This window comes from Scyliorhinus torazame, chromosome 15 (assembly GCF_047496885.1).
Source record: "Scyliorhinus torazame isolate Kashiwa2021f chromosome 15, sScyTor2.1, whole genome shotgun sequence".
Classification (NCBI taxonomy): domain Eukaryota; kingdom Metazoa; phylum Chordata; class Chondrichthyes; order Carcharhiniformes; family Scyliorhinidae; genus Scyliorhinus; species Scyliorhinus torazame.
The window spans coordinates 207,572,824-207,585,253 of record NC_092721.1 but is presented as its reverse complement, the minus strand read 5'-3'; the positions used below and the strand labels follow the sequence as shown (position 1 = coordinate 207,585,253).

The 12,430-nt window shown below is 51.1% G+C and overlaps 1 protein-coding gene across 3 annotated transcripts in view; it reads right to left on the bottom strand.

The window, feature by feature from the left end:
• Positions 1-12,430, bottom strand: part of rrm1 (ribonucleotide reductase M1 polypeptide) — a 66,466-nt gene that overhangs the window by 45,269 nt on the left and 8,767 nt on the right. Inside the window, exon 1 of one of the 3 annotated variants that reach the window (XM_072477530.1) lies at positions 5,324-5,494. The exons of the other annotated variants lie outside the window; for them this stretch is intronic. The gene's annotated coding sequence lies outside the window, so the exon portion shown is untranslated. Of the gene's footprint in view, positions 1-5,323; positions 5,495-12,430 lie in introns of those variants that run through there. 3 annotated transcript variants of the gene reach the window in all.

The following is a 12,430-nucleotide window of genomic DNA, read 5'->3' as shown; positions in this document are numbered from 1 at the left end:
GTGGGGTCCCTCAAGAATCAGTGTTGGGCCCGCAGTTGTTCACAATTTACATCGATGATTTGGAGTTGGGGACCAAGTGCAACGTGGCAAGGTTTGCAGACGACACGAAGATGAGTGGTAAAGCAAAAAGTGCAGAGGATACTGGAAGTCTGCAGAAGGATTTGGATAGGTTAGGTGAATGGGCTAGGGTCTGGCAGATGGAATTCAATGTTGCCAAGTGTGAGGCTATCCATTTTGGGAGGAATAACAGCAGAATGGATTATTATTTAAACGGTAAGATGTTAAAACATGCTGCTGTGCAGAGGGACCTGGGTGTGCTGGTGCACGAGTCGCAAAAGGTTGGTGTGCAGGTGCAACAGGTGATTAAGAAGGCTAATCGAATTTTGTCTTTCATTGCTAGAGGGATGGAGTTCAAGACTAGGGAGGTTATGCTGCAATTGTATAAGGTGTTGGTGAGGCCACATCTGGAGTATTGTGTTCAGTTTTGGTCTCCTTACCTGAGAAAGGACATATTGGCACTGGAGGGAGTGCAGAGGAGGTTCACTAGGTTGATCCCAGAGTTGAGGGGATTAGATTATGACGAGAGGTTGAGTAGACTGGGACTGTACTCATTGGAGTTTAGAAGGATGCGGGGGGATCTTATTTTTTTATTTTATAAATGTTTTATTGAAATTTTTTTCCCAAACAACAATTTTCCCCCTCTTACAAAGCAAACGCAACAATAATACAGAAATTTTAAACAATACACAAGTAACAAAACCCCTTTATCTTTGACCTAAACTAACCCCCCCCCCCCCTGGGTTGCTGCTGCTGGTCATCTGTCTTCCCTCTAACGTTCCCCTAGGTAGTCGAGAAATGGCTGCCACCGCCTGGTGAACCCTTGAGCCGATCCTCTCAGGGCAAACTTTATCTGCTCCAGTTTAATGAACCCCGCATTATCATTTACCCAGGCCTCCAGTCCGGGGGGTTTCACCTCCTTCCACATGAGTAGGATCCTGCGCCGGGCTACTAGGGACGCAAAGGCCACAACGTCGGCCTCTTTCGCCTCCTGCACTCCCGGCTCTTCCGCAACTCCAAATAGAGCGGGGGGATCTTATTGAAACATATAAAATTATGAAGGGAATTCTTATCATAGCATAGCATTTACAGTGCAGAAGGAGGCCATTCGGCCCATCGAGTCTTAACCGGCTCTTGGAAAGAGCACCCTACCCAAGGTGAACACCTCCACCCTATCCCCATAACCCAGTAACCCCACCCAACACTAAGGGCAATTTTGGACACCAAGGGCAATTTATCATGGTCAATCCACCTAACCTGCACATCTTTGGACTGTGGGAGGAAACCAGAGCACCCGGAGGAAACCCACGCACACAAGGGGAGGATGTGCAGACTCCGCACAGACAGTGACCCAAGCCAGGAATCGAACCTGGGACCCTGGAGCTGTGAAGTAATTGTGCTATCCACAATGCTACCGTGCTGCCCTAGGATCTATCCTATCCAATAGATAGGATAGATGCGGGCAGGTTGTTTCCACTGGTCGGGGAAAGCAGAACTAGGGGGCATAGCCTCAAAATAAGGGGAAGTAGATTTAGGACCGAGTTTAGGAGGAACTTCTTCACCCAAAGGGTTGTGAATCTCTGGAATTCCTCGCCCAGTGAAGCAGTTGAGGCTCCTTCTTTAAACGTTTTTAAGAAAAAGATAGATACCTTTCTAAAGAATAAAGGGATTAGGGGATATGGTGTACGGGCCGGAGAGTGGAGCTGAGTCCACAAAGATCAGCCATGATCTCATTTAAATGGCGGAGCAGGCTCGAGGGGCCAGATGGCCTACTCCTGTTCCTAGTTCTTATGTTATGTAAGAGTGTAAAGTGACCGGTGAGGGAGTGCTGTAAGAGTGTAAAGTGACCGGGTGAGGGAAGAGTCTGGGAGGGGGTATCCCTCGCCCCCAGACTGGGCATTCAAAATATTTGCTCAAAATACTGCTCCCTTGTGCTTTAGTTCAGCAGCACTTGAAGAAATAACCTCTTCTCAAACCCCCTTCTTCCTGACCCATGCACTCCCTCCCACTCACATGGGACTTTCCTGCCTCCACACTCAAACCCACCCACTCAACCCTCCCTTCCCTCCCCCTTTGATCCCACTCCTCATTCTCCACCTGGTTGTCTCCACCTCGTTCTTGCCACTGCCCCCATCAGCGGGCCCACTAGGCTCCTCCTCAGCCGCTGCCACTTGGATCTGCACCGCCAGGAAAGAGCAAGTCTCCACCCCAACGGATAGGACTCTGGCACCAGGGCTCGGATAGATGTCCCGAATAGGCCAAGCCAGTGGGGGCGAAACCCACGCAAACACGGGGAGAATGTGCAAACTCCACACGGACAGTGACGCAGAGCCGGGATCGAACCTGGGACCTCGGCACCGTGAGGCTGCAGTGCGAACCACTGAGTCACCGTGCCACTCTCCCACCATAACTGCTCCTCCAGCCAGATTCCGTCACTGAATGAGAAGCAAGAGGAGGAGGATGGGAACCTGTGAGTGGAGGAGCTGGAGCAGCCAGTTTGGGAGTTACAGAATAGGTGATTGGAGGGGCAGTTCCACATCTCCCATACTGGCGGCTCCTCCAATCGCAGTCGGTCCCTGCTCTCACTATCTGACAAAGTTCCAAACTTTCTGACGCCCTGAATAGTCGGAACATATTTAAAATGACAGATTTACAAAATACCAATGTCAGAAATCCGAACAGAATTTTATCACCCTTGGTTTATTCATCAAAACTGGAGGGGGAACAGAGAGCCATTAAAACAACCCTGAGCTGCAAAAATGAAACAAAAAGGATTTCAGGTAAAAAAATCATGTAGCTGCACTGCACACCTCAGCATTACATCAGCACTTTTCCACCCATATCCATTTTGAATTGATTTATTACATGTATCAGTATACAGTGAAAAGCATTGTTTATTGCCTGCTGTACAAACAATGCACACCGTACATAGGGAAGGAAGGAATATAATGCAGAATATAATAAGAACATAACTAGGAGCAGGAGTAGGCCATCTGGCCCCTCGAGCCTGCTCCACCATTCAATGAGATCATGGCTGATCTTTTGTGGACTCAGCTCCACTTTCCAGCCCGAACACCATAACCCTTAATCCCTTCATTCTTCAATAATGTTAGTTATAGCAAGGCGTAGAGAAAAAAAATCAACTTAATACAAGGTCGGTCCATTCAAACGTCTGATGGCAATTGGGAAGAAGCTGTTCTTGAGTCGGTTGGTACGCGACCTCAAACTTTGGTATCTTTTTCCTGAACGGGAGAAGGTGGAAGAGAGTATGTCCGGGGTGCGTGGGGTCCTTCATTATGCTGGCTGCCTTTCTGAGGCAGCGGGAATTGTAGATCGAGTCAATGGATGGGAGGCTGGTTTGCATGATGGACTGGGCTACATTCACGACCTTTTGTAGTTTCCTGCGGTCTTGGGCAGAGCAAGCTCCATACCAATTGGTGTGGGTCGTAGTGACATGCCAAATTTTCTTGTGCTCTCCCTCTAGCTTGCTCAGTGATTTATCCTCAGACAATGAAGCAGTCCATGTCCAAATGCAGCAAGACCTGGACAATATCCAGGCTTGGGCTGGCAAGTTACATTCGCGCCACACAAGATCTTCTGCAAGAGAGGATCTGACCATTGCCCCTTGATATTCATTGGCATTACCATCGCTGAATCCCCAGAGTCAACATCCTGGGGGTCACACTGCTGCCTCACGGCGCCGAGGTCCCAGGTTCGATCCCGGCCCTGGGTCACTGTCCGTGCGGAGTTTTCACATTCTCACCGTGTCTGCGTGGGTTTCGCTCCCACAACCCAAAGATGTGCAGGGTAGGTGGATTAGCCACGCTAAATTGCCCCTTAATTGGGGGAAAACAAAAGAATTGGGTACTCTAAATTTTTATATAAACAATCGGGGGCGGGGTTTACCATTGATCAGAAACTGAACTGGACCAGCTACATGAATACTGTGGCTACCAGGGCAGGTCAAAGGCTAGGATTCCGACGGAGCGTAACTCACCTCCTGACCCCCCCCCCCCCCCCCCAACCCTGTCCATAAGGCACAAGTGAGGGGTGTGATGCAATCTCTCCTTTTGCCTGGATGAGTGCAGCTCCAAAAACACTCAAGAAGCTCAACATCACCCAGGACAAAGCAGCCCCGCTTGATTGCTCCCCTTCCACAAACATTCACTCCCTCCACCACCGACGAACAGTGGCAGCCGTGTGTAACCATCTACAAGATGCACTGCAGTAACTCACAAAGGTTCCTTAGGCAGCACCTACCAACCCACGCCCACTACCATCTAGAAGGACAAGAGCAGCAGATACCTGGGAACATCACCACCTGGAGGTTCCCCTCAGAGTCACTCACCACCCGGACTTGGAAATATATCGGCCGTTCCTTCACTGTCACTGGGGCAAAATACTGGAAATCTCTCCCTAACAGCACAGTGGGTGTACCTACACCTCAGGGACTGCAGCGGTTCAAGAAGGCAGCTCACCCCCACCTTCTGAAGGGTAACTGGGGATGGGCAATAAATGTTAACCTAACCAGCGACGCCCACATCTAGTAAATGAATTTATATTAAAAACATTTCCAAGTCTTACGCAAACTCGACAAATTTTGACACTGCGCCCCGAACGTCTAGGTCATTAACAGACAGAACCTTGTCCCAATTGCTCCACACATCCCTCCAGGGCAAAAAACAATTGTTGTCCACTACCCTCTGGAAGATGTCAATGGGCCGGTGCCATTTTCTTTGATGGGGCTTACCCTCTAGTTCCTCTTCCCTCATTGCCCTGAAAATGCAACCACCTCTCTCTCTCTCTACCCCCCCCCCCCCCCCCCACGCCCTCCCCACATTAAGTAGCCAATTCCCTTTGGAAAGCTTTCAAATCTACCCCGGCCGCCTTTTCAAGTAGATTTCAAGATCCCATCACCCAAGGTCACTGTGAAACCACAAGCCCGGGGTCCTGGGGGCAATGACTGGCCAGAAGATCGGACACATTACAGTGCCCAAACATCACAGATATTCCCTGACCCGCCACCCTGTCTGCTTTTGGCTGTTCAAAAAAAAAAAAAATGTGTGTCACTTAGTGTTGCAACTTTGTGTTTTCAGACATGCAGCCCAGGCAGGTACAAAGTACACTGACTGACACTAATCTGAAGCATTTAGAGAGTTCAATTCTGACCGAAGTTTACAGCTTTTCCTTCACATCCTCTCTGCGCCCCCCCCCTATCTATTCACAGTTTGCCCCCCGGGTCAGAAGCATTTCCCTGAGGGCTGACCTGCTTTGATGTAGCTTTATTTGAAAGCTCTGGGCTCCCCCAGTCTGACTGCCTGGATATTTCGCGGTTAAATCCGAGGTTCCCTGGGCTCTGTCTGCGCGGCTGTCCCGGAGCTTTTGAGCTGCTTGTTGCCCAGAGTTGCAGAGGTGTGATTGGTCCGCCCATCCTGTGACAACCCACAGCTTCGGCGCCAAATTCAAACCACACACTGGAGGGCGGGAGCGAGAGAGAGAGAACGCGGGAAATGTACAGAGAGAGAGAGAGAGAGAGAGCCGGGGAGGGGGTTAATACAGCCGGTGGATACACCGCAAATAGACCCTTATCCCAGCACCCCAGAGAAAAACTAAAGGTGGAAAAAAAAAAAACCCAGGCGGGGTGGAAATGAAGCGTAAAGACACGCAGAAACTAACAGGGAGGGGAAACCAGCAGAGTGATAAACACAGAGGGCAGCAACAACCAGCCCCAGTGTAACACACAGCAATAAAAAACAGCAACAATCCCTGAAATCCACCAGGAATGAGTCAGGATAATCTTCCCCCCAGCCCAGGGAAGGGCACAAAATCCCCCAAGCCTGCTGGAGTTGTTACTCATCCTGCAATTAATACATCCCAACAGATGCAGACAGTAGGCGAGGGTCCCTCACCCTGAGATTGACCCCCTCCCCCAAGCACCTCTCCCTATTCACTAGGGGCTGGTTTAGCACAGGGTTAAATCGCTGGCTTTGTAGGCAGGCCAGCAGCCCGGTTCAATTCCCGTACCAGCCTCCCAGAACAGGCGCCGGAATGTGGCGACTAGGGGCTTTTCACAGTAACTTCATTTGAAGCCTACTTGTGACAATAAACGATTTTCATGACACGCCTCACATTACCCTGGAGCTGGATGTCCCACATGCACCCGAATGAATCAGTGGTGGGGTTCAGGGTGTGGTGACAGAGGGGGGGGTACAGCATCCGCAGACTGATCAGATCACTGATACATAGAAAGCAGAAGCAAGACGAGGCCATTCGGCCCATCGAACCTGCTCCCATCATGGCTGATCATCAAGTTTACTACCCCACCTTCCCCCCCATATCCCTTTAGCCCCAATAGCTAGATCTAATTCCTTCTTGAAATTACACAATGTCTGGATGCGAAGAACAGAGGGGTGGCAATACTGGTGGGGAAGCGGGTGTCGTTTGAGGCCAAGAATATTGTAGTGGACAATGGAGGGTGATTGGTGAGCAGTAGGTTGCAGGGGCGTGGGTGGTGTTGGTAAACGTATACGCCCCGAACTGGGATGATGCTGGATTTATGAAGCTCATGTTGGGGCGGATTCCGGAGCTGGAGGCAGGAAGCTTGATAATGGGGGGGGGATTTCAACACGGTGTTGGACCCAGCATTAGATCGCTCCAGATCTAGGACGGGGAAGAGGCCGGCTGCGGCCAAGGTGCTTAGGGGGTTTATGGACCAGATGGGGAGAGTAGATCTGTGGAGATTTGCTGGGCCCCTGGTCAGGGAATTTTCTTTTTTTTCTCACGTACAGAGCCTACTCCCGGATAGATTTTTTTGTTTTGAGTAGGGCGCTGATCCCGAAAGTGGAGGGAATGGAGTACTCGGCCATAGCTATCTCCGACCACGCCCCGCACTGGATGGAGTTAGGAGAGGGACCAACGCCCGCTGTGGCGTCTGGATGTGGGATTACTGGCAGATGAGGTGGTGTGCGGGAGTGCATTGAAAGGTATTTGGAGGCCAACGACAATGGGGAGGTGCAGGTGGGGGTATTATGGGAGGCGCTGAAGGTGGTGGTCAGGGGAGAGTTAATCTCCATCAGGGCTCACAGGGAGAAGAGAGAGGGCGGGAAAGGGAGAGGTTAGTGGGGGAGATCCTAAGGGTAGACAGGATATATGCAGAGGCCCCCCCGAGGAGGGACTACTTAGGGAGCGGCGAAGTCTCCAGACAGAATTCGACCTGTTGAACACAGGGAAGGCAGAGGCACAGTGGAGGAAAGCACAGGGGGCGACGTACGAGTATGGGGAGAAGGCGAGCCGGATGCTGGCACATCAGCTCCGTAAGAGGATGGCAGTGAGGGAGATAGGTGGAGTTAAGGATAGCAGGGGAACTACGGTGCGGAGTGCGGTGAAAGTAAATGAGGCATTTAAGGACTTTTATGAGGAGCTGTACAGATCTCAGCCCCCAGCGGGGGAAGAGGGGATACGACGATTTCTAGATCAACTGAGGTTCCAGAGGGTGGAGGAGCAGGAGGTGGCTGGTTTGGGGGCGCCAATTGGGTTGGAGGAGCTGGTTAAAGGACTGGGGAGCATGCAGGCGGGGAAAGCCCCGGGGCCAGATGGGTTCCCGGTTGAGTTTTACAGGAAGTATGCGGACCTGTTAGCCCCATTGCCAGTGAGGACTTTCAATGAGGCACGGGACCCTGCCCCCGACAATGTCCGGGGCGCTGATCTCTCTGATCCTGAAGCAGGACAAGGACCCACTGCAATGTGGGTCGTATAGACCGATCTCGCTCCTCAATGTGGATGCTAAATTGCTGGCAAAAGTGCTGGCTACGAGAATTGAGGACTGTGTCCCGGGGGTGATTCATGAGGACCAGACGGGATTTGTAAAGGGCAGGCAGCTAAACACCAATGTGCGGAGGCTCCTCAATGTGATTATGATGCCCTCGGTGGAGGGAGAGGCAGAGATAGCGGCAGCTATGGACGCGGAGAAGGCCATTGACCAGGTGGAGTGGGAGTATCTCTAGGAAGTGTTGCGGAGGTTTGGGTTTGGGGAGGGGTTTATCAGGTGGGTTAAGCTCCTATATAGAGCTCCGGTGGCGACGAATTGGCGGAGATCGGAGTATTTTCGGCTGTATCGAGGGACAAGGCAGGGGTGCCCGCTGTCGTTTGCATTAGCAATTGAGCCTTTGGCCATGGCATTAAGGGAGTCCAGGAAATGGAGGGGGGTGGTCAGAGGGAGAGAGGAGCATCGGGTGTCGCTGTATGCGGACGACCTGTTGCTGTACGTGGCAGATCCAGTGGAGGACATGTGGATCCTAAGGGAGTTTGGGGACTTCTCGGGCTAGTAAGCTCAATGTAGGGAAAAGTGAGCTCTTTGTGGTGCATCCAGGGGACCAGGGAAGAGGGATAGACGACCTACCGTTGAGGAGGGGGAAAAAGGAGCTTTCGGTACTTGGGGATCCAGGTAGCTAGGAGCTGGGGGGCCCTGCACAAACTTAATTTGACTCGGCTGGTGGAGCAGATGGAGGAGGACTTCAAAAGATGGGATGTGTTGCCACTCTCGCTAGCGGGCAGGGTACAGTCAATTAAAATAATAGTCCTCCCGAGGTTTCTTTTTGTGTTCCAGTCCCTTCCTATTATGATTAGCAAGGCCTTTTTTAAGCGGGTAGGTAGGAGCATCATGGGTTTTGTGTGGGCAAACAAGACCCCGAGGGTAAGGAGGGGGTTTCTGGAGCATAGTAGGGACAGGGAGGGCTGGCGTTGCCGAATCTGGGTGACTATTATTGGGCAGCCAACGTGGCGATGATCCGTAAGTGGGTAATGGAGGGAGAGGGGGCGGCATGGAAGAGGATGGAGATGGCGTCCTGCAAAGGAACGAGCCTGAGGGCGCTGGTGACGGCACCGCTGCCGCTCTCGCCGACAAGGTACACCACGTGTCCGGTGGTGGCAGCAACACTAAAGATCTGGGGGCAGTGGAGACGACATAGGGGTGAGATGGGAGCCTCGGTGTGGTCCCCGATCCGGGAGAACCATCGGTTCGTCCCAGGAAGGATGGGCGGGGGGTTTCGGAGCTGGCATCAGGCAGGGATCAGAAGGCTGGGCGACCTGTTTATAGACGGGACGTTTGCGAGCCTAGGGGCGCTGGAGGAGAAGTTTGGGTTACCCCCGGGAAATGCGTTCAGGTATATGCAAGTGAGGGCGTTTGTGAGGCGGCAGGTGAGGGAATTCCCGTTGCTCCCGGCACAGGGGATTCAGGACAGGGTGATTTCAGGTGTATGGGTTGGAGAAGGCAAGGTTTCAGCGATATATCAGGAGATGAAAGAAGAGGGGGAGGCTTCGGTAGAGGAGTTGAAGGGCAAGTGTGAGGAGGAGTTGGGGGAGGAGATTGAAGAGGGTATGTGGGCTGATGCCCTGAGTAGGGTTAATTCCTCTTCCTCATGTGCCAGGCTCAGCCTGATACAGTTTAAGGTCATTCACAGAGCGCATATGATAGGGGCGAGGCGGAGTAGGTTCTTTGGGGTGGAGGACAGATGCGGGAGGTGTTCGGGAAGCCCGGCGAATCACGCCCACATGTTCTGGTCGTGCCCGGCACTAGATGGGTTCTGGAGGGGTTTCGCGAAGACTATGTCCAAGGTGGTGAAAGTCCAGGTCAAGCCAAGTTGGGAGCTGGCATTATTTGGGGTTGCGGACAAGCTGGGAGTGCAGGAGGCAAAAGAGGCCGGTATTCTGGCCTTTGCGTCCCTGGTAGCCCGGCGGAGGATCTTGTTCATGTGGAAGGACGCGAAGCCCCCCAGTGTGGAAGCCTGGATAAATGACATGGCAGGGTTCATTAAGCTGGAGAGGATAAAGTTTGCCTTGAGAGGGTCTGCGCAGGGGTTCTTCAGGCGGTGGCAACCGTTCCGAGACTATCTTGCGGAGCGTTAGAATGAGGTCGGTCAACAGCAGCAGCAACCCGGGGGTGGGGGGGTAATTTGGGCGGGTGGGGGAGGGGTTTTTCCCTAGGGGTACATGTAAAAAAGCATATGGGAGGGTTATTATGCGTGGGAGAAACCCATTGTATAAGTTCTGTAGTATATTTGATTGATATATTTATGTTCTGTTCTTTTCTGTTACGGGGGAAACATGTTTTTAAAAAAAAGAAATTACACAATGTTTTGGCCTCAACTATTTTCTGTGGCAGTGAATTCCACAGATTCACCACTCTCTGGGTGAAGATGTCTCCTCAGCTCAGTCCCATTTCTGCGTGGGTTTCACCCCCACAACCCACGGATGTGCAGGTTAGGTGGATTGGTCACGCTAATTTGCCCCCTAATTGGAGAAAAAAAATAAGTGGGTACTCTAAATTTAAAAAAGAGCACTGGGTTCAGAGCCCCACACAAACCACAAGGTCCTAAAGAACATAACTTCATGTAATCCCTCCATGATTATATCCACATTCATGCGTACACACATTAAATCATCTGTCTACACCCAATAGCTTAAGTATTTGAAACCCCAGCCCCATTTATAACAGAGACAGCCCATGTAAACATGTCACTGGGCTAGAAATCCAGAGACCCAGGCTAATGCTCTGGGCACGTGGGTTCAAATGCCCCCACGGCAGCTAGTGGAATTTAAATTCCATCATTAAATCTGGTTTGAAGCTCGTCTCAGTAATGGTGACCATGAAACCATTGCAAATTGCTATGAAAACACATCTGGTTCACGAATGCCGGACATCTGCCCTCCTTACTTGGTCTGGCCTCCATGTGACTCCAGTCTCTCAGCAATGTGGTTGACACTTTCTAAAATGCTCTCTGAAACAGCCCAACAAGCCACTCATGTTTCGAACCATTACAAAGCCTACAAAAGGTATTAAACCAAGGACTTCCGGTGACGGCGGGCGGGAGGCGGCCGCACAATGGAGGGCTTCCATTCGGGAACAGCATTTTCGGGGCTTTAAGCCTGGTCCCAGGGTCCACGGAGGCGGCATAAGCAGGGAGAAGGCACAGAGGCGGCACAGTGAAGAAAAATGTCGAGGGCGAGCAAAAAAACGTCCGTAGGAATTCGAAAGGCAGTTCACAAAATACATGGAGACAATGAGGAAGGAGATGAGAGAGGTTTTGAGTGCGCTGATGGAGGAGGCGATTTCCCCAATGACGAAGGCGGTGGCGAGTGCAGTGGCGGAGGTGCGAGAGCAAGGGGAGGCGCTGAAGGAAGTGGAGGAGACGGTATTGCAGCACGGTGATCAACTTGCCTCGATGGAGATGCGGAAGGCGATGGACATTAACAAGGATCCGCGAGGAAAAATGGACTCACAAACCTTATAGAGTTCTTTGAGAAGGTGACGAAACAGGTGGATGAGGGTAAAGCAGTTGATGTGGTGTATATGGATTTCAGTTAAGTGTTTGATAAGGTTCCCCATACTAGGCTATTGCAGAAAATACGGAGGCATGGGATTCAGGGAGATTTGGATCAGAAATTGGCTAGCTGGAAGAAGACAAAGGGTGGTGGTTGATGGGAAATGTTCAGACTGGAGTCCAGTTACTAGTGGTGTACCACAAGGATCTGTTTTGGGGCCACTGCTGTTTGTCATTTTTATAAATGACCTGAAGGGTGTAGAAGGATGGGTGAGTAAATTTGCAGATGACACTAAAGTCAGTGGAGTTGTGGACAGTGCGGAAGGATGTTACAAGTTACAGAGAGACATAGATAAGCTGCAGCGCTGGGCTGAGAGGTGGCAAATGGAGTTTAATGCAGAAAAGTGTGAGGTGATTCATTTTGGAAGGAATAACAGGAAGACAGAGTACTGGGCTAATGGTAAGATTCTTGGCAGTGTGGATGAGCAGAGATCTCGGTGTCCATGTACATAGATCCCTGAAAGTTGCCACCCAGGTTGAGAGAGTTGTTAAGAGGCGTACGGTGTGTTAGCTTTTATTGGTAGAGGGATTGAGTTTAGGAGCCATGAGGTCATGTTGCAGCTGTACAAAACTCTGGTGTGGCCGCATTTGGAGTATTGTGTGCAATTCTGGTCGCCGCATTATAGGAAGGATGTGGAAGCATTGGAAAGGGTGCAGAGGAGATTTACCAGGATGTTGCCTGGTATGGAGGGAAGATCTTATGAGGAAAGGCTGAGGGACTTGAGGCTGTTTTCGTTAGAGAGAAGGTTAAGAGGTGACTTAATTGAGGCATACAAGATGATCAGAGGATTGGATAGGGTGGACAGTGAGAGCCTTTTTCCTCGGATGGTGATGTCTAGCACGAGGGGACATAGCTTGAAATTGAGGGTAGATAGATATAAGACAGATGTCAGCGGTAGCTTATTTACCAGAGAGTAGTAAGGGCGTGGAATGCCCTGCCTGCAACAGTAGTGGACTCGCCAACACTAAGGACATTCAAATGGTCATTGGATAGA